The 26,190-nt window shown below is 49.9% G+C and overlaps 1 protein-coding gene across 2 annotated transcripts in view; it reads right to left on the bottom strand.

Moving 5' to 3' along the window:
* AMK2 (adenosine monophosphate kinase) overlaps nt 1–26,190 on the bottom strand; it is a 67,837-nt gene that overhangs the window by 22,881 nt on the left and 18,766 nt on the right. The gene's annotated exons all lie outside the window — the stretch shown is intronic.

Raw genomic sequence — 26,190 nt, forward strand, 5'->3', positions numbered from 1 at the left:
GGCAAAAGCCCCTTGACTGCAAGCTGATTTTTGAGGATTCAAGGCATAAATGTCTTGCCTGCTGCTTTGCCAAGCTTAACAAGCATACAAACTTGAAAAGCCCCTTGATTTAAGATCAATTTTTGATCATACATGGTACATTGACGCACATAAAGGTATCCAGAGTGTTCACGATGCTTCCCCCTGGTCACATATACATCAAATACATGAAAGCCCCTTGATTTACAGGCACATTGAGTGCTTGTAAGGCATCAACACATTATCCACAGCATCAACTGCGAGTGCCTGCATGCAAATCAACCAAATCGGCACAAAAGCCCCTTGATTTGCACTGCAATTTGCTGCAATTTTTGCCCAAATGTGCGATTTCTCACATCATACAGCATGTATGAGTGCTTAATTGCATAGTTACATCAAAAGCCCCAAATTTCGACATCCAATTTCCTGCAAATTGATCCTGATTGTGACCAATTTCCTGCAAATTGATCCTGATTGTGACCAATGTCACCCAATTTTGCCAATTTTGCTCAAAAATTGAGCAATTGGGCACCTGTACCTGCTCAATTGTTGATTGTACTTGCTCAATTGCAAATCCCAAAAAAAATTTGAGGAAAATACCTTGTAATTTTTTATTTTTTCTTCAATTTGCAGGCTGAATTTTGTTGTTGCAAATTTGGTGCTGCTGCAGAAATCTGATGCAGATGAGGGACTTCTCAGGCATGAGTATCCTCAAAGAGAGCAGCCCAAAACATGGGCAAAGAGAGATGCTGCTTCACTGCCATGTTGCAGGTGCAGCAGCTTAATCGTGTGAAGAGGTTGCAGCCAGTACAACAAGGGGGCAGCCAAGTAGAAGCCCTACGCAGCCATAGCCTAGCCAGCGCAGCCCGTCCAGGTGACGTGGCGCTGCCACGTGGCACCGGCGACTACCGCAGAGGCGGCTGATGGGCACAGGCGGCAGGCGGCAGGCATACAAAACGGCGATCACTTGAGCCGGCGCACAAAACAGCTGCGAACCCCAAAAGCGCTACACGTACCCGGTACTTATCACGCCTTCGCCTATCCGCGATTCAACGCCCGCCTTCGCTCATGTTTCGCCTAGCGCCAGCCGACGATTCTTCGCTCGCTGCTTTCGCTTCAATTTCGCCTAGCGCCAGCCGACGCCCAGCGCTACACGCTTGTAGTCGACGCTTGACTCTACCGACTGCCTAGTCTCCCGCTTCACCAGCTCCACGTCCACGACTGATTCGCTTACGCTTAGCAGCCAGCTACTCCTGCTGGATTCCCAAATGCAAAGGCTGGATGCCTGTAAAAGCCATCAATGCAAGAAACCCTATTCGAGCAGAGGAAGAGATGAATAGCACCGCCTTCAATAAGTGCAGCTGGTTATGGCTCTGATACCACTTGTGTGGAAGAATTAGGGTTAGGTCATGTGGGAGACATACACAGAGAAGCACAAGGGAGAGAGAGAGAGAGAGAGAGTTGTGGGGATAAGTCAACTCATCAATAGCATGAGTGTGTGACTCCCCTATCACACATGTATATTGCACACTAGTACACATAGTGCACTTAGTACATTAAAAGTACTAAGTGTACTATGTACTATAACTTATGGGCTTGTACACACTATAAGGGTGGGCATACCCTATTCGAGCAGAGGAAGAGATGAATAGCACCGCCTTCAATAAGTGCAGCTGGTTATGGCTCTGATACCAGTTGTGTGGAAGAATTAGGGTTAGGTCATGTGGGAGACATACACAGAGAAGCACAAGGGGGGGAGAGAGAGAGAGAGTTGTGGGGATAAGTCAACTCATCAATAGCATGAGTGTGTGACTCCCCTATCACACATGTATATTGCACACTAGTACACATAATGCACTTAGTACATTAAAAGTACTAAGTGTACTATGTACTATAACTTATGGGCTTGTACACACTATAAGGGTGGGCATAATGCCTTTACCCCAACATAATCTTTGTATATGGTGTGTTGAGTGTTGTGTGAAGAAGAAGAAGATTTTCAGCCTCTCACCTTGTGTGTTCTCTTTTAGGGTTTTGTGAGTGTGTGTGTGCTTGCAAGAGCTCAAGCTCTCTTCTCCCCTGCATCTTTTCAAACCACTCCATCTGCTACCTTGCTACATTCTTCTGTTGGATCTGTGCACCTTCCTTGGGACTATGCTTAGTGGGCTGAGCCTGAAAACCTTGATACCAATGTTGCATGCACGGAAGCCTTTGATGTACTGATCCACAACCCTAAGCCTAATTAAGAATAACATGTTGATTTAAACATGATTAAGATAGAGGAGAGAGAAGCTGATGATGATGATGTTCATGATGTCCTACATGCTATCCTAACTGATGGATTAATCAAGGATTAATGCTGTTCATGCTAAGGATTAGCCATGGCACAGGCGTGCACGTGACATCAAGCTGACTAGAAGTGCATCAAGAGACAAAACAGCATTTGCATAGGGTGTGGCCAAGTGGTATGGGACGCTAGGTCTTACTACATGGGAGCTTTGCCCAGGATGTAGCTATGGCCTCTAGCTCGGGGGTGAGTCCAGAGTGACTCTATGGCTGGGGAGTGAGCCTTAGGCCTCGCTCTAATGTGGTTCCACGTCAAATGATTTCTTGGGCAAGGTCATGTGAGGTCTTACATAAAAATCAATGATAAAATAAGTGTATGCAAGGCTGATTTTTATGGGGGGGAAACACCCCATTTAGTTTCTTGATTGGCCCACACACAAAAGCTTTGGTCAACTTAAGCACCGACTTTTATTTTTCTAAAACTTTTTTCTCTTCTATACCACACATAGGCGCTCATCTCGTCTTGCTTTTCTGCCCATGCATAGTCCCTCACCTCAGCCCATGGCTTTGTGCAACATCAGTACCGTCTATGTGCCACAACTGCACAGCCTCGTCGTGCATTTCTGCCCACACGTTGTTGTGTAGGGCCAGACTCTCAATCTGGATTCAAGCCCATCGTGCTGCTGTCAAACTACGTCGAGAGTCCTTGGCAGCCATCCTGCACAGCCCTCTGTATGGCCCAAAATCTTCTGAGAGAGTCTTGTGATGAGGTAGAGATCATACATCAGGAAAACCCTAGGTCACGTGACATCCACCTCGCGATTAAAGCTCTCAACCAGCAAGTCTGACTCTGATACCAATTTAAGGATAGCATACTTGAGAACCCTCTTAGGGTTTAACCCCCATTGAACTCAAGATCAATGACTGCAATAATCTAGCTCGCGGCTCACCTCCCAAGCCTAAGGTCTAAATTGGTGTGATTTAGCTCTGCCTTGGCGTCCCATACCACTAAGACGCACGCCTGCTACTCTTAGCCTTGAGAGCTAACACGCCTAGTAGATGCCTCTATTCTGAGGATTCCTCATGATAATCACAATTATAGTCTAGCCCTATTATTAGACTTTTTGTTGTTTTTAGCCATTAATTTGCTTTTGAAGTGACCGATGGCCAATCCACACCTCATCCTTGCTAGCCCTTAGCCTCGTGGGCAGGTCCTTATCAGCCCTAAGTGTGGTTAACCCCTAACTCTAATCCTAGGTTATCTTTTAACCCTCAGCCTTATCTGGTCCTAGGTTAGCTCATCCCCTTAAGCCTAGGTTGTCTTAGCTCCTGCTTGATACTGGACTCAATCCTGCAGTTATGTTTGTTGAGTGAGAATGTGCAAGTCTCCTGCAGTTATTTTTGAGAAGAACAAATAGCTTTACATGAGTAGAGATAATTTTTGGATTCCTTTGATTGCTTCAAAGGAAAGATGAAAAGTGTCTTGAAGATCCTTCAAACTCTGAGACACCACTTGCTGGAAGATCAAAGAGCACAACATAGATACCATGGACCAAAATTTAACACGGAGTTCTTTTCCATTGGTGGACCTCCAAGTGCACAAGAAGGTGCAAGGAGACTTACAAAATGCTCACAAAGCCTTTGTCAAATGCATCCCGCACTTGGAGGTGCACGAACTAGTCCCTGTAAGCCCCAGTACAAGATGAGTCAACCAAGGTCCCACTCTAAGCGTCCAAGGTCAGGTGTACAGGTCCCGTACATAGTCTTGGTCAGGTGTGCAAGTCCCGCACATGAGGTAGTGCCAATCCGTACTGTGAGTCACCCTCTGGAATGATGACAAGTCTTCTGGGTGTTCGAATTGTAGCCAGATACCAAGCATACCGGGCATCTGAGTAGAATAGCATGTAGTTGCATGTAGTTGCATGTAGTTGGATGGGCCACCCCAGAAGAGGGTATTAGACCCTTGCCTAAGAAGAGGGTAGGCCTTGTAGGCCACCCTAGGGGCCAAGAGTGACCATGGCCAGGCCCTACAGCCAAACACATGGTTGGGCATGCTGTCGGCCAGGTCTAGATGGCCCGGGCCTGTCGGCCGGGCCTAGATTGCCTGGACAGCTTGTTGGCTAGCCCCATGGGCAGCCAGTACAATAGGCAGCCTGGACGGAACTTGTGCAGGCTGGACAGCAGGCATATATAACATATGCAAGGCGGCCAATATAAATCATGAAAACAGGTCGTGGAGGTCTTTTTCTACAGGCCGACTGCTTGTTAGCAACCACCAACCAGCACATATGAAGACTATATAAGCAAAGCAAGTCTTCTAGGCATCTAAGACTTCACAAAGTGCTTAAGAACTCCAAGGGCCAAGACAGCCAAAGCAAAGGTGAAGGTTGAAGGTCAAGAGTCAGATCATCTACAGGCTGAAAGTCTACCGCCATGAGAAATTCTACAGATTTGAGTCTTTTTCTCATCATTCAATAAAGCAAATACACCATAGTTGGTGGGGGCCCTGCAGAGGGTATTCGGGATGACACGAACGCCATGTTTCAAGATGCGCGTCATTGCGCAACAAGGGGAACAAATGCATGCACGTATGGCTTCTAAACATGCCTTGGAGAAACGGATACCTCTTCAAGAAACCTCGACACCCCCACCACCCCCCCCTCCCCAACATCATCACCGAGCACCATTCCCAGAATCCTTCCCAGATCCATGTTTCGGCTATCTCCCTTGAGGAGTTAACAGAACATTCCCGTGCATTATATGAAATGCAAGTACAGGAGGTAGAGCTTTGAACACAGGCAGCAGCCCGCGCTGCTGCACTCGACGACAACAAGTGGAGCACGAGCGATACCTTGCACTTCTCGACACAAGGTCCGTACCCGAGACTTCATCTTCATGAGAAGGTGAACTTCAATAAGTATAACGGTAAACTCGATCCAACAACTCTTCATTCTTGGATTCATCAGTTTGAAGCTTGCTTTGCTGCTGGTAGGAAGTCATACATCGAGAAGGTGGTGTTAGCTAGTTGCTACATCGAAGGGGAAGCCATCTCATGATGGACTCACTAGGCCCAAGTCAATTCCAACCATGGAGTTGCTGAGTACTACAGGAGTGACCAGTTTGTCACTGACCTCAACAAGAAGTTTCTACAATCTCATTATCTTAAGCAACTCGAGGGTTGCAAACAAAGTCAAAGTCACTCACCTAACTTTATAGTTGCAAAAGTCAAACGCAGACAAAAGAGGACAATTCCTCTACGGTTTGGACATGCAAATCCAATGGGATGTACGCATGTTCAAACCAGAAACTTTTGATCGGGCACTTTCACTTGAACAAAGTGCCGAGATGAAGTACACCAACGCGAAACCGAAGACCTCCCAGCCCAAAGTAGCCAAGGTAGCCACACCGAGGGTGTCCCTAGCTCCAAGAACTCAAACAATGGACCTCGCCTTATTCCAAACCAGAAGGCTCTAGATGGCAAGATAGGTGGTAAGATTAGTCTTGAAGGGCAAGAACAATACAAGGAGGGGCAATGCATTTGTCATACAAAAGGACACACTTCTAGGGCTTTCCCTAAGAAGACCCTACTCAGACCACCACCTGGCCTCGACAGCTTCCATGGTGAGCCAGCCTCCCACACCGACCCCAAGGACACTTCTAGGGCTTTCCCTAAGAAGACCCTGCTCAGACCACCACCTGGCCTCGACAGCTTCCATGGTGAGCCAGCCTCCCACACCGACCCCCCAGGCTGTCACTCATCCTCCAGCTCCCACACCTTCGGTTGCCGCCATTGTCAACCGGGAGCTCAAGATAGGCAGAAGGGCAACCATGACCCGGAGTATGAGCGTAACGAATTGCTCAAGACCTTCGGCTACATAGGTGGCCAGAGAGTCGTCGTCTTGTTTGACAGTGGCAGTACAAAGGACGTGGTCACAAAACAAGCCGCTCGGCGAGCTTGTTTCTCGTTGACCTCTGAGTAGACAAGAAAGTGGAGGGATTTAGCACAAGCATGACAACGAGCATCAAGTTTGAAGCTCGTCGGGCTAAATTAGTCATACAAGACAGAATTTATACAAATAAAATGGTTGCCCCTCTTGTAGGAGCAGACATAATCTTACGAATCCAGTGGTTTCACAAGTTTAACTTGGACATTGATTGGGACCAACACACGTTCCAGATTGTCTGCAATGTGCCAAGACAGCCAAAGGGGGCCTAAAGCAAAGGTGAAGGTTGAAGGTCAAGAGTCAGATCATCTACAAGCTGAAAGTCTATAGCCACGAGAACATCTATAGATTTGAGTCTTTTTCTCATCATTCAATAAAGCAGATACACCATCCTTTGTGGGGGCTTGCAGAGGGTATTTGGGACCCAATCGGGTGTACTGCGCCTTATTGTCTCTCTCTCTCTCTGGTTTTCTTTATCCATGGCAAGTTTCGGCCTCTTCCGGTGTTGAACCCCCAGGACACCATGGCAACCACTCTATCATCCCCAATCGAGGCTGCCGTCCCTTACCTCTCTTTCTCAGAAGCGGACCTCCAACTCCTTGCTTTGATAGTCACATCCTTAGAGGCCTCCACCTTGGTATGCAAGTTTGTGCATAGCCACCCGTCGTGCGGACAGCTTAGGGATCTATTACAAGCTAGCCTCCTCAGCGCGCCTAGAAAGATCACAGATGTTCATCCTTTGGGGCATGATTACTACCAAGTTGAGTTCGACTGGCCAACAGCTTTGGACAGAGTCCTGCGGTTGAGCCCCGTCGCATTGCGTACGGCCCAAGCCTTCTTTGCGCGGTGGCAGCACGGCTACGACCCAGCTTCCGACCCTCTGGCTCACTTTCAGGCTTTCCCGTGACAATCTGCTTCCCAAGTCTTAGGAAGGAATACGTTCCTCTTCTCCCAGTGATAGGTGGTGCTAACGGGAGAGTAACGGAATTCCCCTCCACCGCCGCTTCAGTTCTTGCTCGAGCGGCCGGGATTCCATCCCTTGGTATCTGCATAGCCTCTCCAGAGACTGTCTCACGCCATATCTCTTCCTTGCCTTCAGGGAGCCCCTATTCTTCAAAGAGTGGAGTACTCTAGCCTCCTAGGCCAATGCTTCATATGCAAGTAGATGGGAGCTTATCCTCGCCATCAGTCTAGGAGACATGGTCCACCCCCCCCCCCCTAGGCCAATGCTTCATATGCAAGTAGATGGGAGCTTATCCTCGCCATCAGTCTAGGAGACATGGTCCACCCCCCCCCCCCCCCAAACCGTTCCGATTCAGGTGTTTTGGCTCTCATAGTTTTTTATCCTGTGAGTGGAGCTGCAAGTTTGCTTTCTTGCAATGTTTTCAGCAACCATCTTGGCACTGACTTGGCTGTGTCTATGGCTGTTTGCTCTTCCCTGACAAGATCTTCCACTTCTTCCATAGAAGGGGGCTGAATGGCTGGCTGTTCCACATGTTCTACATGAGGATTTTCTTGTGTAGGGGGGGGCTGGCTGATCTGAATCCCCCCTAATTGCAATGGGTAAAAGTCCTTCAAACATGTCCTGTATGCCTGCATCATTGCTTTTATACAAGCTGTACATGGGCTGTTCTGAATTTTCAGCAAATACCACATCTCTACTTACAAAAATCCTTCCTGTAGTTGGATTATAAAGACGGTAACCTTTGCTCTCATTGCTGTAGCCCACAAAAATGCATTTCATTGCTTTGTCATCTAGCTTTGTTCGGAGTTGTTCTGGCACATGTGCATATGCATTTCATTGCTTTGTCATCTAGCTTTGTTCGGAGTTGTTCTGGCACATGTGCATATGCCAAACACCCAAATGTACGCATATAGTCCACTGTTGGCTTTCGGCTATACCAAGCTTCAAATGGTGTTATGGTTTTTAAAGCTTTTGTTGGACACCTGTTCAACACATGAGTTGCACACATTATAGCTTCCATCCAAAATTTGTGAGGCAACTTTTGTGCTTTCACCATGCATCTTGCCATCTCCATGAGAGATCTATTTTTCCTTTCAGCTACACCCTTCTGCTGCGGTGTATAAGGCACAGCACATTGGTGTTTGATGCCCTTTTGAAGCATATAATCCTTGAAAGCATTTGACATATATTCTCCACCTCTATCTGAGCGGAGTGTTTGGACTTTACAACCACACATATTTTCAGCCATTGCTACAGAGTGTCGAAAGCATGTAAACACATCTGCTTTTGCTTTCAAGGGGTAAGCCCAAGCAAACCTGGAGTAGTCATCAATGAATGTGACGAAGTAAAGATGCCCCCCTATGGATGGTGTCCCCATTGGACCACATACATCACTATGTATGAGCTGTAATTTACTTTCAGCTCTAACAGCTCCATCTTTGGGGAATGGTTTTCGTTGCATCTTTCCCAAAATACACCCCTCACATGCATGTCTTGGTGGAGACTCGAGGCGGCATATTATCAGCCATATGATGCTTCTGCAGGGGCATCAAACTCCGAAAATTTACATGCCCAAAACGAGCATGCCATAGCTCTGCATCATGCATAGTAGGAGTGTGGGCAGCCACTGTATTTGCATCATAAGTACGCTTTTTTTTTTTTGAAAAACGATTCTTCTATTAGTTAATGAGAAAACGCCATAAGGCTACAAAGCTCACCTCACAAGGAGGGATAATAAACACAGTGAACACCGGAGCTCCACCCCCGTGGCTGGCCGCTCTCTGGGGGGGGCTACCTAGTAGTACATGCGGGAGGTGAGAAGAGCCAAACTGGAGGCTTGTAGTGCCAAGTGACATCCTCGCCCCTCGCGATGAGGAAAGGGCCAGGCTGCCAAGTGCGGAGGAACGCCTTGCGGCGATCTCTCATGCGATCCGAGTCGCCCTGAAGTTTCCCCCAGTGTCCTCTCAAGGTGTGAATGATGTCCACCCAGAGGGCCTGTATGACCTCCGTCGGTGGAGTCGCTTGGCGGTCTATGGCCTCCCTGCATCGGGCTCTCCATATGTGCCAAGCCGTCATGCTGCTGATCATCTCCCATCTGTGCCCGTCCCCCTCCTGGGAGACTGCTAAAGAGAAGTCTGGCGTCGGAACCACCGCCATCGCCCTGTCAAAGACCTGGATGGTCACACTGCCAGGGACGTCCTCGTATCCAAGGGCCGGGCCGCTGTCCGTGGCCCAAGCCACCGCACCCCACGTCACCATCATCTCACCTGGCGAGCCTGCAAAAACCATCCTGAGAGCGCGCTGCCAGACTTGCTGTGCCTGTGGGCAATCCCATAAGCAGTGCCGCTACGACTCCTGTGCATGGCCGCACCGAGGGCAGGACGCTGGGTGTCTGCCAAAAGCTAGCCAAGCCCCCACAGCCAGTCCTCTATGCGCTGTAAGCCAGAGAAAAAGCGTCACCTTCCGGGGCCGGAAGCTGGCCCAAAGGCGCTACCAGAAGTCCCTAAGGAAGGCAGGGGAGAGCCCCTGTCGCCGCCAATGCTCGGCCGCCGCCGGGGTGCCCGCTATCCTGTGCCTCTGGATCCGCCGCCCCAGTCTCGCTGTGTACTGAAAAAAGGGGGTGCCTGGGCTGGTAGGGGTCGAATAGGGATCTCGCCAAAGCCACTCGCCTGGATCCCACTGAAGGCGAATAAGAGGCCTGCTGTCCCAAGCCCATAATCTCCAAGAACAGTCCTCCCCTATCGAGGCCGGTGAGGGGTCTACATGCCACTGTCTCTGATGAAAGCCGACCACCCGCACCCTCTGAAAGATACAACCCTGGAACTCATCCAAATCTAGTCGGGTCCTCTGAAGCTGGCCTCCCTCTCCCACCTCGAAGGTGAGTGGGGCGACTCTCTCTGCTGAGCCGCAGACCGCTAGAAGGATCTCATGCCGAGTAAAGACGCCCATCCACTGTGGAGGTGGAGGGTCCTGTACTGGAGTCCGCCATTCCCGGGGGATGGCCGCCTCAATGTCTTGCCTCATCAACTCTCTGCCCCTCATCCCGCTGAGTCTCCTCTCCTGAACCTCTAGAGGCAGCTGCTGAAAACATATCCAGTCGTCTAGGGACTGGGCTGGGCCGAAGCTCAACAGGCCCCACGACACGTGAGATCGCGAGGGTCCTGTACTGGAGTCCGCCACTCCCGGGGGATGGCCGCCTCAATGTCCTGCCTCATCAACTCTCTGCCCCTCATCCCGCTGAGTCTCCTCTCCTGAACCTCTAGAGGCAGCTGCTGAAAACATATCCAGTCGTCTAGGGACTGGGCTGGGCCGGAGCTCAACGGGCCCCACGACACGTGAGATCGCGATCCAACCATATGACCACTGGGAAGTCGGATCAAGGGGTTCCAGATCGATGGCTGCCTCAGGCGCTCCTCATCGGTGCCCGGGGGAGTCTGGAAGAGTGACGGCCTCAGATGCTCCCAGGCCCTCAGAAGGCTAGCTGCAAAACGCTCCTCGAAGCCAAGGCCCACTCCTCTGGATCGCTGCTATGTAAAGATCCACCTGATGCTGGGGGTCCAGGGGCCGCTAAGAGAAGGAGTGCGGCTGAGAATCCTGGAAACAAGGAACTCCTTCCACGGCTCAGCGCTGGTAGGAGGCCACGAACCACCAACTTGCCAAGCAAAGCTCGGCTCTGACAAATAGGATCAACTATGCCCAGGCCGCCTCTCTCCCTCGGCTGAGTGATCACAGCCCATGCCACCTTGGCCCTGGCGGGCCGCCCGTCTCGCCACCGGACCAAAGAAAGTTCCTGATGAGCCTCTGCACCTGGCCAATGCACGCCCGAGAGAAGGCCCAGCAAGAAGTGATGTACCACATGGTAGCAAGCAGAACCTGGTTGGCCACAACCACTCGGCCAGCCAGAGATAAACAAGCGGTACTCCAATACAGAAGCTTCTTCCGAATGCTCAGAAGAAGGGGGGCTATCTGCTGCTCCGGAGATATGTCAATGCCCACATAGCATCCCAAATAGCGCACTGTAGTGCCGGGGGGCAGCCACTGAAACCCATCAACTGGCCTCCAAGTCGGGGGGGGCACAGAACTGACCCACAACCCACACGACTTGTGCCAGTTGATCAAAGCGCCCGAAGCTCTGCAAAACCTGTCCATGGCTGAGGCGAAGCGGCGGAGGTTCTCCTCCCCTCCCTGAAGATAGACAGCAGTGTCATCCGCAAACTCCGAGTCTAGGAGCTCCTCCGAGGTGCGGATGGGGAGCTGGAGGCCCCGCAAACCTGTATCCTGTGCCATCAAGAAAGTGCTCATGGCCTCCGCCACAAAAAGAAAAAGAAAGGGCGCCAAGGGGCACCCCTGCCGCACCGAGCGCGAGAGCTGGAACCTCTCTCCGCGCACGCCCTGTATCAGCACCTGGCTATGAGCCGATGTATAGAGTGCAGAGACCCCACGGATCCACTGAGGGGGGAAGCCCATCCTCTCCATAGTGCCTTCCAAGAAGGCCCAGTCCACCCGATCATATGCCTTCTCGAAGTCGAGAAGGAGCACTGCCAGATCCTCCTGCCGAAATCTAGCCAAAGCCGTAGCCTCCCAGAAAGAGAAGATGTTATCCAGGATGCTCCTATCCTGGATGAATCCTGTCTGCGTGGAGTGGATGATGTCCGGAAGGTGAGGCTGAAGCCGCCTGCTGATCGCCTTAGCTAGGACCTTGTAGGCCGTGCCTAGCAAGGTGATCGGTCTCCACTGTCTAATCTCCAGTCTGTCTCCTCCCTCTTTGGGGATCAAGTGAATCAACCCCTGCCATGCTCTCCGGCATGTCTCCCGACTCCATGATCTCCTGGAATGCCAATCTGAAACCCCTATGCAAGAGACCCCAGTACCTCTGGAAGAAAGCCACTGAGAGACCGTCCTCTCCTGGGCATTTGCCCCGAGGAAGTGCCTGAAGAGCCGCCTCCAGTTCCGTATCCGAGAAGGGGGAGAGAAGGGAGTGCTGCAAATGGGCCGGCACAACCGGTCTCGTGAAGCTCCAGACTGCCTCCCGAGCCTCTCTCACCCTGTCATCTGCTGGCTCAGCAGAGAGCAGATCCCTGTAAAAATCTGTGGCGATCGCCCGAACCCTGGGGGGATCCACCACTACTTGGCCATCAGCCTGCCGAAGACGCCTGAGCCCCTCTCGTCTGAAGTGAGGCCCTGTCGCCTCAAAGAAATCTCGAGTCACTCTGTCTCCAGCCTGTGTCCAAAAAGAAGCCCGAGCATGGAATCGGAACTCCACCCTCCTCTCCTCGATGGATCTGATCTCTGTGCAGGCTGACTCCATCTGCTCTGAAATCCAAGGGCTCGTAGGATCCCTCTCCTGAAGTCTCTGAAGGGAAGCTAGACTCCTCCGCAGGCTCCTCTCCTGCTCTCTGAAAGCCTCCAGACGGTCCAGGGCAGCCTGTCTGAGCATCCTACTGATCTCCTACAAACCCCTGTCAAGATCGCTGGCTGCCGATCCTCTCCTGAATTGAAGCTCTTGCCAGACCTGCTCAACTCTGGTCGCAATCTCGGGCTCCTCTATGAGACAATCTGGAATCCGGACGCTCTGGCCTCGCTCTCCTCTCGTAGGGTCCTCGATCTGGAGACGCACTGGAAAGTGATCTGAAAACGAGGAGCCTGCAAGTATACCCACAGTGCCACCTCTATCGCAAGCCCACTCATCAATGTAAAACCTGTCGATGCGGGAAAGGTTAACTCCTGTGGCCCGTCTATCCGAGCGCGAGAAAGATAAACTCCCCTGCAACCTGCCAAACTCCGAGAGAGTCCACGGATCCTGGCCTCTCACCTGCAGCACTAGTTCCTCCCAGGCAGCGAGCTCCGGCCCATGAATGGTCTCCTGGCTGCCCCCCATCCTGTCCTCTGCATCCTCCAGCATGTTGCAATCCCCCCCCTAGGCACCAATGGTCTGCCATGGGGAGGGACTGCCTAATGGTGCTCCAGAACTCAGCTCTCCCGGTCGCCCCATTAGGGGCGTAGAAGTTGAGGAAGCCAATGCGGTCTTCCCCAACCCGAAGGATGATCCACTGCGCTCGACCCTGGACCAGAGTGCTAGAATCCACAACCTCGGATAGAAGCTGCTCGCTGACTGAGATGCATACTCCACCCTGGTTCCCCTGGGAGCCATATGCCGGTGACCAAAAAGTGTGACTCCTGCCTGGCAAGATCTTCCCGCAGGTGCGGGTACGCCCGGCAGAAAGGTGGTGCTCCTGGATGAAAAGGATATCTATGGGTCCTCCAACGAGAGCCCTCTGGATCTCCTGGCGAAGTCTGCCCCGACCAATGTAGCAGCGAGGTCCACCAAGACCCTGGATGTTCCATGAGAGGATCCTCATGGATGAGCTATGGCAAGTGAAGCAGCCGCCACTGGCTCACCCCTCTCAGCCGGCCCGGATGAGCTGCCCTCCACTCTGTGAGTCTTGGGCGCCGGCTTGGAGGGAGAATAGTCACTGTCTGTCCGGGTGCGGAGTCTCTCCAAAAAGAGGGTGACCTGTCTCTGTGTCCAGCCCCACTCCACCTTCGCCCTGTCCAGGGCATAGGCGTGAGACCAATCCTCTGCATATATGTATCTAAAGGTAGGCTGCATCCTCGGGGCGGCATGGAGGAGAATCAGTAGCACCGCCTCAACTGAGGTGTGGACCGGATCCGCCCGCCAATCTCCTATACCAAACAAGCTCATGCAGGCTGAGTGTAATCGGGTCTGCAATAGGTCCGTGAGCCCCAAGTCACTGAAGTGGTGAGAAAACTCCAGTATCTGATCACGCAAGACTTCCTCTACAGAGTTGCAATCCCATGCTGTGTCTGAGGCAACACTGAGAGGAAAGGAGAAGGCCACCGTGCTGCTCACCACTGAAGGAGAACGAGAGGGATGCCACACCACGCAAACTCGCAAGGGCGCGACCAGTGTCTCGAACGGGCCAGCATCCAGCTGGAGACACCTGAAAAAACCGTAATCCACTGGGAGCCCCATCACTCGCGGGGGCCCCCCAGGGGAGGCTGGAGAGAACTCTGTGGCGGGCGAAGCTAGGATCGCCATCTCCACCGGCCCGGAGTGGCGGTGGAACAGCCACTGAACTGAACTCTGGCCTACCCAGCTGCGCTGCCCCGGGGCAGTGGGTGGTCTGGAGGAGTATCCTGGAGAGGCCGAGGGAGGGATGGTGGCTCGCGGAGAGGAGGGGGGAGAGCGAGGAGAGGATGGAGAGGCATCTGCCAGAGGAGAGGTGTCGGGGGGGCCGCCGGGGGAGGCGGGAGGGGGGGGGGGCTGGGGGGGGAGAGGGGGGGGTGGAAGGAGTGCTCTCCGAGTGAGGGGAAGAGGGGCCGGGGGTCGCAGAGTGCGGCCCGGGATCCTCAGGAATCTGCTCCATGGAGGGGGTGGGGCCCCCCGCGAGGGGAGGCGGTGTTAGGTATTTTTTGGTAATATTTTCTTGGCATGTGTACACACTCATGCATGGCATTTACAAATAAAGGGTGTCCATCTCCAAGGGCTAAAGGGGGTATAAGGCCACATGTGGACGGATCTAACAAAAATATGCAATGTGTACAGTTAGTTGTTGGTTTACCTTGATAAATGGAAAATAAAAGGGGTGTGAGATGAGAATCAGTTTCACAAGGCAGGTTTTAGCACTATCATATGTGGACAAGTTTGTTGACAAATAATGTGAGCATGCAGAGCACTATTTTTTTTAAAAAGCTGGACAGGGACCCGTTAGAGGAGGTCAGCTACAGTACCGGTCTTTGGCATTTCATGGGAAACAAAGGTATTTGTGGTCCACAAGATGTTATTAAAATGGTGCAAAGACTTCCTTGAATGCAAGAGTCACCATGGGATTTAATACAAGGCTTGCTATGAAGAGAAGGTGGCCTTGGATTGCTTCAAAAGATTCTTCAACTAGCCTCAATTGTCAAAGAAGCGCCGAATGGAGGTGGGGGTGAGCTCTCTGGCAACCTGACATGCCTTGGAGTATTATCAATAGTATAATGTTTTCTTTTTTGGTTGAATGGGCAACGCAGCCCACATGTATAAGAGGAGGAGAGCCTGCGTAGAAGGTGTGGTGGGTTAGAGCTCGTACTCTAATGCTCTCAGAGAGCTGCGTAGCTGTGCGTAGCAGAGAGTGTGAGAAAGCGCAGCTCTCTCTGTGTAGAGGAGGCTCTCAGAGAGAAGCGCTGCATTGGTGTGTAGAAGGGCTCTCAGAGAGAAGCGCTGCACTCTCTATTGGTGTGTAGAAGGGCTCTATAGTTTTCAAAGAGTGATAGGGAGAGCTCGCCATTCTAAGACTCTAGGAGAGCTGCGCAGTACATGTGCGCAGCCCATTGTGTAGAAAAGAGAAAGCGTAGCTGTAGCGCAGAGTGTGTGTGGGGAGAGTTCATTACTCTAACGCTCAGAGAGCCTGCGAAGCTGATGTGGATAAGGGGAGCTGTAGTTTTCATGTGTGTTTCAGAGAGTTGCGCAGCCCATGTGTGTGTAAGAGGGAGAACTCGCAACTCTAATGCTCTTAGCGCAACCCATGTGTGTGGGAGAGTTTGTGTTCTAATGCTCTCAATGAGCCGTGCAGTCCATATGTATAAGTGTGATAGGGAGAGTTCATTACTCTAAAGCTTTCAGAGAGCCTGCATAGCCAGTGTGAGTAAGGGGAGAAGCGCAGCCATGTGTACAAGAGAAGCTGCGCATGTACTTTGTATGGTTGTGTGTAGGAGGGGAGGAGAAGCTGCAACGCCACTTGTATGAATGAAGAGAAGGTGCCACGCATAAAGAATGCGGCTCTCTGTCATGATGACAACCCATGCAATGTAAGTGACGGCTGGCCAGTTTTTTGTTCTCTTTTTTGTGAAATAACTCATATATATATGAGGAATCACCAATTTGTGGCTTTGGAAAACCCATGTATATGATAACCAGCTCTCTGATTTTGTGGAAAGCTCATGTGTATGAGAAAGACAGCCCTCTGGTTTGCTTGAGAGAATATGTATGTATGGTGGTACGCTTCTTCAACAGACAGACTGAAGACCATAAAGTGATTGTGCCTCCTAGTCACACACTGCTTGCCAGGATTGGGAGAATTGAAGTTCCTTACTGATGTTGTCTTTTCTTGGGAAACTGAAGTTTTGCAGAAAGCTCATACTTGATGGAATGTAACCTTGTTTATGTCAAGTGGTTCTCTCACCATTTCTCTGTGGTGATCATTTTGCTTATGGCTGTGAGCCTATTTCATAATAAGGGTGCACACCTATATGCATATGTATCAATTGAGTAAAGGGTGGCAGATGTTGATGTGCCCATCTCCCCTTGCATGTCTTGATCAAATGTATGTAGGCTCCCTCCAGTTACTTAGAAAATTGAATGAGGGTAGAGACAAGGTTTCATGCTTAAGATGTTAAATGTTGTGTCAGCTCACTGAGTAGCTGACTGGTGCCCTTTTTTTCTTGATGTTGGTGTGTACTCCGAACTGTGGAAAGGCATTGCTATAGAGGTGTTCCGTGTCTCTCCGCCTCCCTTCACAGTTTTTGGTGCTCCCACTGAGCATATGTCTCTCAGTGTCAATGAAAGACACGACACATTGTACTTTGACAATCGTGCTTCTAAACACATTACCTCACAGATGAGTTTGTTTAAGAAGCTTATGGTTGACCTTGAAGGCAAACGGGTAACATGTGCAAACGATTCTTCTTATCTAGTTCAGGGTGTTGGTGAGGTGATCCTCACAACAACAGATGGTGCAGACTTATGTCTTCCAGATCTATTGTATGTGCTTGGGATTAAGAAGAATTTGTTGTCCATCTCCTCTTTTTCTAAAAGAGGATATGCAGTGAACTTAGAGGACGATAGGTGCACAGTCAAAGACCATGAAGGTGGCTATGCATTAGTCACTTCCGGCACATTGTACCATGTGTTATATTAGCTTGACATGTTTGACAGGAGCGAGCATGATGCTCATGTGGTTACCACTCTTTCAGTTGCCATGCTGCAAGAAGAATTGTGGCATGCCAGGTTTGGGCATGTGAATTATGGTAGTTTGATGCTATTGCAAAGGCATCAAATGGTGTAGGACACGCCTCATGTAGAACTGCCACACCAAAACATGTATGTGAAGGGTGCATATTGGGTAAGATGCACAGAAATGCATTCCCAAAAGATGGATCAACAAGGGCTGTTTGGAAATTCCAGCTTGTGTGCCGTGATGTGTGTGGTCCTATATGGACACCATCTATTGGAAAGCATCTATACTTTGTAACCTATATCGATGTTGGGTGTATCCCTTGAAAGCAAAATCTGATGTATTTGCATGTTTTCAGCATTTTGTGGCACAAGCTAAAAAAGTGCACAGTGATGTGTGTGGTCCTATGCGGACACCATCATGTAGATGAACCAAATTCATTTGAAGAGGATGAGCATTGGGTAAAAAAGCCATGCAAAATCAGATGGATTCTATCCATAAAACCAACACATGGGATTTGGTATACTTGCCTGCTAGCAAGAAGCCCATTGGCACAAAGTGGGTATACAAGTCGAAAAGAAAGTCTGATGGTACCATTGACAGGTACAAGGCCAGGCTAGTGGCCAAAGGATATGCCCAGAAAAAGGGCATTGATTATGATGAGACTTTCGCACCTACTTCTTGTATGGCCACAATTAGATTCATTGCTGCATTGGCTGCCCATCATGGATGGAAAGTGCTTTAGTTGGACATTAAATCAGCTTTTCTCAATGGGGATTTGCAGGAAGAAGTTTATATAAATCAGCCCATTAGTTTTGTGATGCACGCTCATGAAAACGATGTATGCAAGCTTCGAAAAGCACTTTATGGTCTCAAGCAAGCTCCTCGAGCCTGGTATGAGAATATACATACTTATTTGACCAGGAATGGTTTTCGCAATAGTCCAACAGAGAGCACCCTCTATGTGAAAGAGGATCATGGCACTTTGATTATGCTCATTCTTTATGTGGATGACATGTTGCTAACTGGGAATGATATGGAGAAAATTTCAGCATTCAAAGCTGAATTGCAAACGTCATTTGAGATGACAGATTTGGGATTGTTGCATTATTATTTGGGCATACAATTTGTGCAGACAGATTTTGGGATTTATGTACAGCAAACAAAGTACATTTAAAAGTTGTTGCACAAATTTGGGTTTCAAGATTGTAAGCCCATCTCTACTCCGATGGAGGTAGGGCTCAAGTTGAGCATGTATGATGTTGGAGAGCCTTTTGATATGAGTGTTTACAGCCAAGCCGTGGGCTGCCTCATATACTTATGTAACACCTGCCCGGATATTCAGTTTGGGGTTTCACAGAGTAGCAAATTTATGTTCAGCCCAGGTACAAAGCATTGGCAAGCAGTGAAGTGGATCTTTTTTTTTTCCGGGAAAAAGATCCCTCTATTAATTACTAAAAAACAGCCACGAAGGGCTAGATACAAACTCGCCTCATATATGGGGTGGGAATCAAGAAATCAAAAGAGAGGAAAGAGACACTTCTCCTCCGGCTAGTTGCTCTATGAGAAGGCTATCTTATACAGGGGGAGGGGGAGGGGGAGGGAACAACCACATAGGTAGTCTGTAATGCCAAGTGCGGTCAACACCTCTATCAGTGAGAAAAGGGCTAGGCCACCAAATCCTCAAGAAAGCTTCCCGCCGCTTCCACATGCGGTCAGATCCACCATGCAACTTCCCCCACTGACCGTGGAGGGTATGTATAATATCGAGCCAAATGCTCCTGAAAGACTCTGCTGGTGGAGTGTGGGTACCCTCAATGGCTTCGCTGCATCTAGCTCGCCATATGTGCTAGGCTGCAATGCTATTGCATATCTAGCATGAGCCTGGTTGCCAGTGATCTGTAGGTGGGGCTGTGATTGGTATTGCCAAAATGCGGTGGTGAGAGACCTGAAGAGCTAGCCCACCCCCATCCTCCTCGTAAGCCTTGACCACCTTTGCCTCTGTGGTCCAAGCGACCCATCCTCCTCGTAAGCCCTGACCACCTGCTGAGCCTTTAGGCAATCCAAAAGACAATGTCGCTGAGACTCTTGGGGGTGGCCACACCTTGGGCAAGCTGTTGGCCGACCTCCAACTGCCAGCCAAGTGCCGATCGCCAAGCTCATGTGTGCCATCAGCCAAAGAAAGAGGGTGATCTTTATGGGCCGAAAACTCTCCCAAAGCCTCTTCCAAAAATCAAAGAGGAAACGTTGTGAGAAGCTCTGTGACTGCCAACGTGCTGTTGTTGCTGGAGTGCCATCAATCTCGGGCATGTGGATCTTGTAGCCTAGCCGTACTGTATATGCAAAGAAGGGTGCGGCATCTAGAGTCTCCTCCCGATGAGCGGGGTCATGCCAAGTCTGCTCGCCCGGGTCCTGTTGGAAATAAGTGCACACTAGGTGTACTATTTCTAGTCTAGTTTCACTTAAAGTCTTTGTGTCTTGAGTCTAGTGCCATGTGGCATCTCTACATTTATCCCATAAGTCAGTCTACTCAATCTTGTACTTCTCACCTATATATTGTAGGTGTCACATCAATGAAAGCATCAATCTTGTGTCTTGTCTACACTCATCTCAAGGTAACTCTTTGTCTTTCATTTGTTTTTGTTTCATTTCTAGTTTTGCTATTGCTTTCATGTTTCTCTACATGGTTTCAGAGCAAGTTTTTAGGGTTTCCTTGTTTTTCTTATGAGCTTTCGCCATTCTCTCCAAGTTGTCCCACTCAACTCAGCGCAGCCCATCTGTTGCCCTGCGTAGATCTGCACATGTTGTGTAACTTGACTTGCATTTGTTGTCCAACGTCACCTCTCAAGCTGCACGTGCTGCCCAGCACATTCTGAACCTTCTGTCCGCCAGCTTTTGCTGTCCGCCGGCCTGTTTACAGTTGCTGCTGCCTGCGCTTCACCCTCTACAGGCTGCGCATCACTCCATACCTGCAGCTACTGTCGGTCTCCCTCTCCTCTTGAAGAATCTACAAGGTACATGCTACATTGTCTCCTTCAGTTTGCTGGTCAGTCCTTTCCTCATATCTGCAAACTGCTAGTTCCTCATGCTTCGATAGGCTGTCACATGCTATGGCCTTGACAAGTGGTGAGAGAGCCGGCTTCTAAAAACAGTTTGGATCTCTTTTTCATTCATTTCTGCAATCTTGTAAGGGAATAGACACTGCCCTTGCATTTTAGCAAGAGGTAAGACCTTCCCACATGGCCTCTTCTACTCATTCTCTCATGTCTATCGACAAATTCAATGGCTCCAACTTTCATACTTGGCAAATCAAAATCAAGTGCCATCTTATGAAAGAAGGTCTTTGGGACGTTGTTCACCATGCTGCTCCCGAAGATTCAGACATTGAGCAAGTTATCACTTATGCTCCCACTGCCAAGAATGACAAAGCCTATGCTATCATCCTGCTCGGTCTTGGCGATGATTACATTCATCACATCTCCGACATACAGTCTGCTTCTCGAGCATGGATCACTTTGGATACCCTTTTTGGACCTCGTTCTAAAAACTCTAAGATTGCACTTATGATCTCATTCTTTGATCTATATATGCAGGAGGGAGCTACTATAGCCTCTCATGTCAATTATTTTCGCAGTCTTATGGTTCAGCTTGCTTCAGTGAAGTCCCCCATCTCCGAAGATATTGCTATTGCTGTGCTTCTCAAAAGCTTACCTGAAACCTATGCTACTCTTGTCACTACCTTCAAGTATCACAATAATCCTACTCTTGAAGGTATCATCAATGCTCTCCAAGAAGAGGAAAGAACAAAACAACAAAAGGTAACTGACACTGCTTTTTTAGCAAAGAAAGGAGGTTCTAAGGTAAGAAAGCCTTGCACCCATTGTGGAAAAACTAATCATTTGGAGAAGGACTGCTTCAAGGCTCATCCATGCACCATTTGTGGCCGTGATAATCACCGGGAGAAGGACTGCTACTCTAAAACCTCTACATCAGCCCCTGTATCTACCTCAGCCCATGTTGCTACAGCATCTACATCAGCAGATCTTGCTGTTCATTCCTCACATGATGAGGAATGGGCTTTCTGATTACTTCACCTTTCTTGTCTACCACTTTGACCACCGATGATGTAGGTCAAGGGGTTCTAGTGTCTTACTCATTCTGCTTTAGGACCTCTCTCTTGTCCCTACTTGAGAGGCAGAGATTGCCCTTGAGGAGGGATGTCTTCAAGGTCCATCTGTTTGTCTACAGTCAGTTCTACAGTCAGTCTTCTGTCTATCTAGTCTTGTCTGTCTATCTATCTGTTGTCTATCTATCTGTCTATCAATCTGACTGTGTCTTGTTTTAGATCCATCTTGTCCCTACCCTTGTGGACCCACATGAGGATATCACTTGAGGAGGGGTGTCTCAGGATTTTTTTCTCTCTCATGTCTAGTCTCTCAGTTTATCAGTCTTTATGTCTATCTTCTAGTCTTGTCTTTTTTGTCTTCCTCCTAGTGTCCACTTAAGGAGGGTGTTGGAAATAAGTGCACACTAGGTGTACTATTTCTAGTCTAGTTTCACTTAAAGTCTTTGTGTCTTGAGTCTAGTGCCATGTGGCATCTCTACATTTATCCCATAAGTCAGTCTACTCAATCTTGTACTTCTCACCTATATATTGTAGGTGTCACATCAATGAAAGCATCAATCTTGTGTCTTGTCTACACTCATCTCAAGGTAACTCTTTGTCTTTCATTTGTTTTTGTTTCATTTCTAGTTTTGCTATTGCTTTCATGTTTCTCTACAGGTCCCACTGAAGGCGCGTAAGAGATTGGCACTCCCATATCCATAGTCGCCAAAATCTCTCCTTGGCCACCTTGGTCGGTGGTGGGTCTATGTGCCACTCCCGTGCCTGAAATCCAATCATCCTTACCCTTTGTAAGGTGTAGCCACTGAAATCCTCTAAGGGAAGCTCAGATATCTCTAATCTGCCATGGGATCCAATAGAAGAAGTGAGCACACCGTTGCCCTCATCCGCTCCATGTATTGCCACAAGAATCTCATGCCTGGTAAATACGCCTAGCTAAACTGGGGGAGTCGGGTCTGGGATAGGAGTCAACCACTCCTGAGGGATAGGTGAGTCGATGTCGATGCTGAGCCCGTCTCTACTCCGGATCCTTGTCAGGTCCCCATGGATTCTTAGGACTTTATGCAACATCACACAGCCAAGTTCTCATTCAGGGAGCCCGAGGCGACAGATTCTCCCTTCCCGCTCGGTTCGACAAGGCTGTCCTCTGGCGCCGTACCTCTTTCTATTTGTTGCCGAGGCCATGAGTACTTTTCTCTCTGCCAGGAGACCGGACTTCAGGGATTGCGCCTTCCCCTCCGCACGCAAGAGGAGTTGTTGGACTCAGAGTTTGCAGACGACAAAACAGCCTACCTTGCTGGAGATGTTGGGAATCTCCAGAGATTCGCGGAGGCGATAGAGATTTTCTGTCGTGCATCAAGAGCGCAGATCATTTGGCACAATTCGTGTGGTTTTTGGGTAGGCTCGCTCAGCCCCCACCCCAACTTGGCAACCAGTTGAGGCTTTCCGGTGGATCCCGAGGGGCACTCCAGTCCGCTACCACGTTTGCCAGGTTGACATTGATATCTCTCGAGAGAGCAGCAGCTTGCTCCGTTTCTTCCAAGTATTCAGAAGAAGCTTTTATACTAGAGCTCGGCGAGGCTATCCCTAGCCGACAGAGTGGTGGTGGCAAACCAGGCACTGCTATCACTTTGTGCTGGGCCTTTTCTCGGGCATGTGCTGGCTAGGTTGAGCGTTTGATTCGGAACTTCTTGTGGGCCGGAAGTGATGGGAGGCCAGCCAAGGCCAAGGTGCCATGGAGAGTGATCATTCAGCCATGGAGCAGAGGGGGGCTTGGCCTCATTGATCCCGCTATACAGAGCCGTGCCTTGCTGACTCCTTGCTGAGGCCAGCCAAGGCCAAGGTGCCATGGAGAGTGATCATTCAGCCATGGAGCAGAGGGGGGCTTGGCCTCATTGATCCCGCTATACAGAGCCGTGCCCTGCTGGGCAAGTTGATTGTCAGAGGACTCCTACCCGGTGGTGAGCCTTGGAAGGATTTCCTCTTGGCCCGGATTTCAACCCGCAGTCTGAGCCTTCCCTGTAGCTATAATTGTGCAATTAAGCACAAATTTCTGAAAGTTGTAGCTGGAATTGTGCAATTAAGCACAAATTTTTGAAAAATCCCCAATTTTCACCACTCAACCCTGCACCAAATCTTGCCCCAAACTGCTAGCTACACCTGTAGTTTTGCAATGAAGCATGCAAACCACAAAAGCCCCAAGAACAGTACCCAAAAAAAAGTACCTATAAGCCCTGCAGATCTGCCTCTGTAGAGTTGTGGTCGTCTTGCAACACTGCAAAGGTGGTCGCCTTGCAGGTGATGCGATGGAGCACAAGGACGGCAACAGGCTAGTGACTCGCTAAGCGAGCACAAGGACGGCAACAAGCTGCCAACAGTCGGGTAGGCAGATGGTAGGCATGAAAGGAGACGGCAACAGGCAATGACAGCAGCAGGCAGGCGTCGGACAATGACGGCGAACTGCAACGAGGACGGCTAACTGGCAACGGCAAGGGCACTGGAAGTCCCGACGAACTGGCGGATGGCAACGTGCCGAAGCGGAGACTGACACCAGACGGCAGAAATGCCAAACGCAAGGGACCCAAAAAAACTAGAAATTTTGTCAAATGCCATGTAAGGCACAAAGTGGGTGGAGGGCCGCCCAATGTGCTGCAAGCACCGCCGACCGACGGGGCAAAGGTGGACCTCTGCGCACTAGCCCCGCCGCGTGCGGAGACAAAAACAAGGGTTGCGAGGTGAGCGGCGGATAGGAGGCACGCGCAGTCGCCGGAAACAAGGCACACAGTCCGCCAGAACAGCGGATGGAACGTGCAGTCGATGGAGTTGGCACGCCGAACGGAACTTGTGAGCGATCACCGAGGGGAAGCAGCTCTAATACCACTATTGGCCCAAGTTGTAGCTGAACTAGGGTTTGGCACAGCAGCAGACGCACAATGAAGCACACACACAGAGTGAAGAGAATGAATGATGCAAAAGAAGATTGCATTGGAATGAGCGGAGTGGGAGAATCAACTCCATAATATCAAAATACAATAAAAGTGGTTGTGTCCTTCACACCAGATATCCAAGGGGAAAAACCCAAAGGGAGAAAAGTGCCCTTGGTTAGCTAGCCCATGTTCACATGTGGCACTACTCATAGCATATATGCCAGCCAATAGAAGCAACCCTTCAAAGAGCTCCGCCTTGCTCACCTTTTCGATTGGACCTCATGGCACATTAGTGAGAGCAAAGCCCCCCATGGAGGACTTCAGGGGATGCACGTTACAACGCGCGAGGGTGATCGGATTCCATGCACATAAGTGGCACATTGACCCACCACCGGCCAAGGTGGCCAAGGAGAGACTCTGGCGTTTATGGATCTAGGAGATCCGGCTCCGGCTCATCACGCGCCTCCAGTGGGACCCAGGGGGGAGTGGACTTGGTGTGATCCGACAAACAAGGAGGAGACTCCGAGTACCCTACTTTCTCTCAGATTTCTAGAAGAGGCTATGGGACAGTTTTCGACGTCGGAAGATCACTCTCTTTTTGTGGCTACTAGCACATAGGAGTTTGGCGGTAGGCACATGGTTTGCCATTGCAAGTAGACCAACATCATATGTCCGAGATGTGGCCATCCCAGGCAGTCTCAACGACATTGCTTTGGGATTGCCCGAAGGCTCACAATAGGTTTAGCAAAGTGGATTCTTTGCATCTTCACTATGGACAGGGCCTCTTCCCGTTGCTTGCGCCACTGAGGCCGAGGTTGTCATGGCTTACGAGGAGGAAGGTGGGGGACTAGCCCTTCAGGTTTCTCACCTTCACATCTCGATAGTGCCAATTCCAGCCCCATCGACCCGTCACTCGACTCCTAGTTTTGAGCCAAAGACGGGGACTTGTAGTAGCATGGTCGCACGGCACATCTGGAGAGCTTGATGCAACGAAGCCATCGAAGGTACCCACACTCCGACTGCGGAGTCCATCAAGAGCATCTAGCTCGACATCATTCATACCCTCCACCACGGCCAGTGGGGGAAGCTTCACGGTGGTTCTGACCGTAGGCGGAAGCGTCAAGAAGCCTTCCTAAGGCTCTGGTGACCTGGTCCCTTTCTCACAAATAGTGGTGGTGAGCCCACTTGGCACTATCGACCACCACCCCCCCCTACCTGTTGTATGAGATAGCCTTCTCCACATAGAGCGGCAAGCCAGACGAGAAGTGCATTCTTCCCCTCCTTTTTCTTCGTTCTTTGATCCTCGCCCTGTACTCGAAAAAAAATGCACAAGAGATGATGACTTGACCCACCACTTTTTATCACTATTTGGTCATAACACGAGATCCGACACAAAAGATGTATGCCTACAAGAATGTATATATCATGACTACAAAGGAACAATGACAAATCAGAGTTAGGGTTTAGCAGGGCACTTGCTGTTTGTGAGCATGAGCCCTATTTTGAGGCCCTAAGGGAAGGTGAGATTAAGGATGGACATATGTAGATTAGATGCATTGTGATAGGTTTCCAGGCCTGAGACAATTTGTCACTATTTGGTCATAACATGAGATCTGAACAATGACAAATCAGGGTTCGGGTTTACCAGGGTGCTCGACATTTGTGCACCCTATTTTGAAACCCTAAGTGAAGGTGAGATTCAGGAGGGACATAGGTATTAGATGCATTGTAATGGGTTTCCAGGTCCCTAAGACAATTTGCCAATGAAAATTACAAGCTAGGACCAGACACAGCATTCATGGACAGAAAAGAAAGGATCAAATCAGCAAGCACACAGGAAAGTTTGGGCAGCTTTTGAAAGCCCTGGAGGCAAAACCTGCCCAACAGGTGTCCTGAGCTCTCCCTTGAGGATCACTTTATGCAAGAGGATGGAAGAAAAATATCAGAGGTAGAAGAATATCATAGAAGATCC

This window comes from Cibotium barometz, chromosome 43, assembly GCF_041138505.1.
Source record: "Cibotium barometz isolate CiBa-2024 chromosome 43, ASM4113850v1, whole genome shotgun sequence".
Lineage (NCBI taxonomy): Eukaryota > Viridiplantae > Streptophyta > Polypodiopsida > Cyatheales > Cibotiaceae > Cibotium > Cibotium barometz.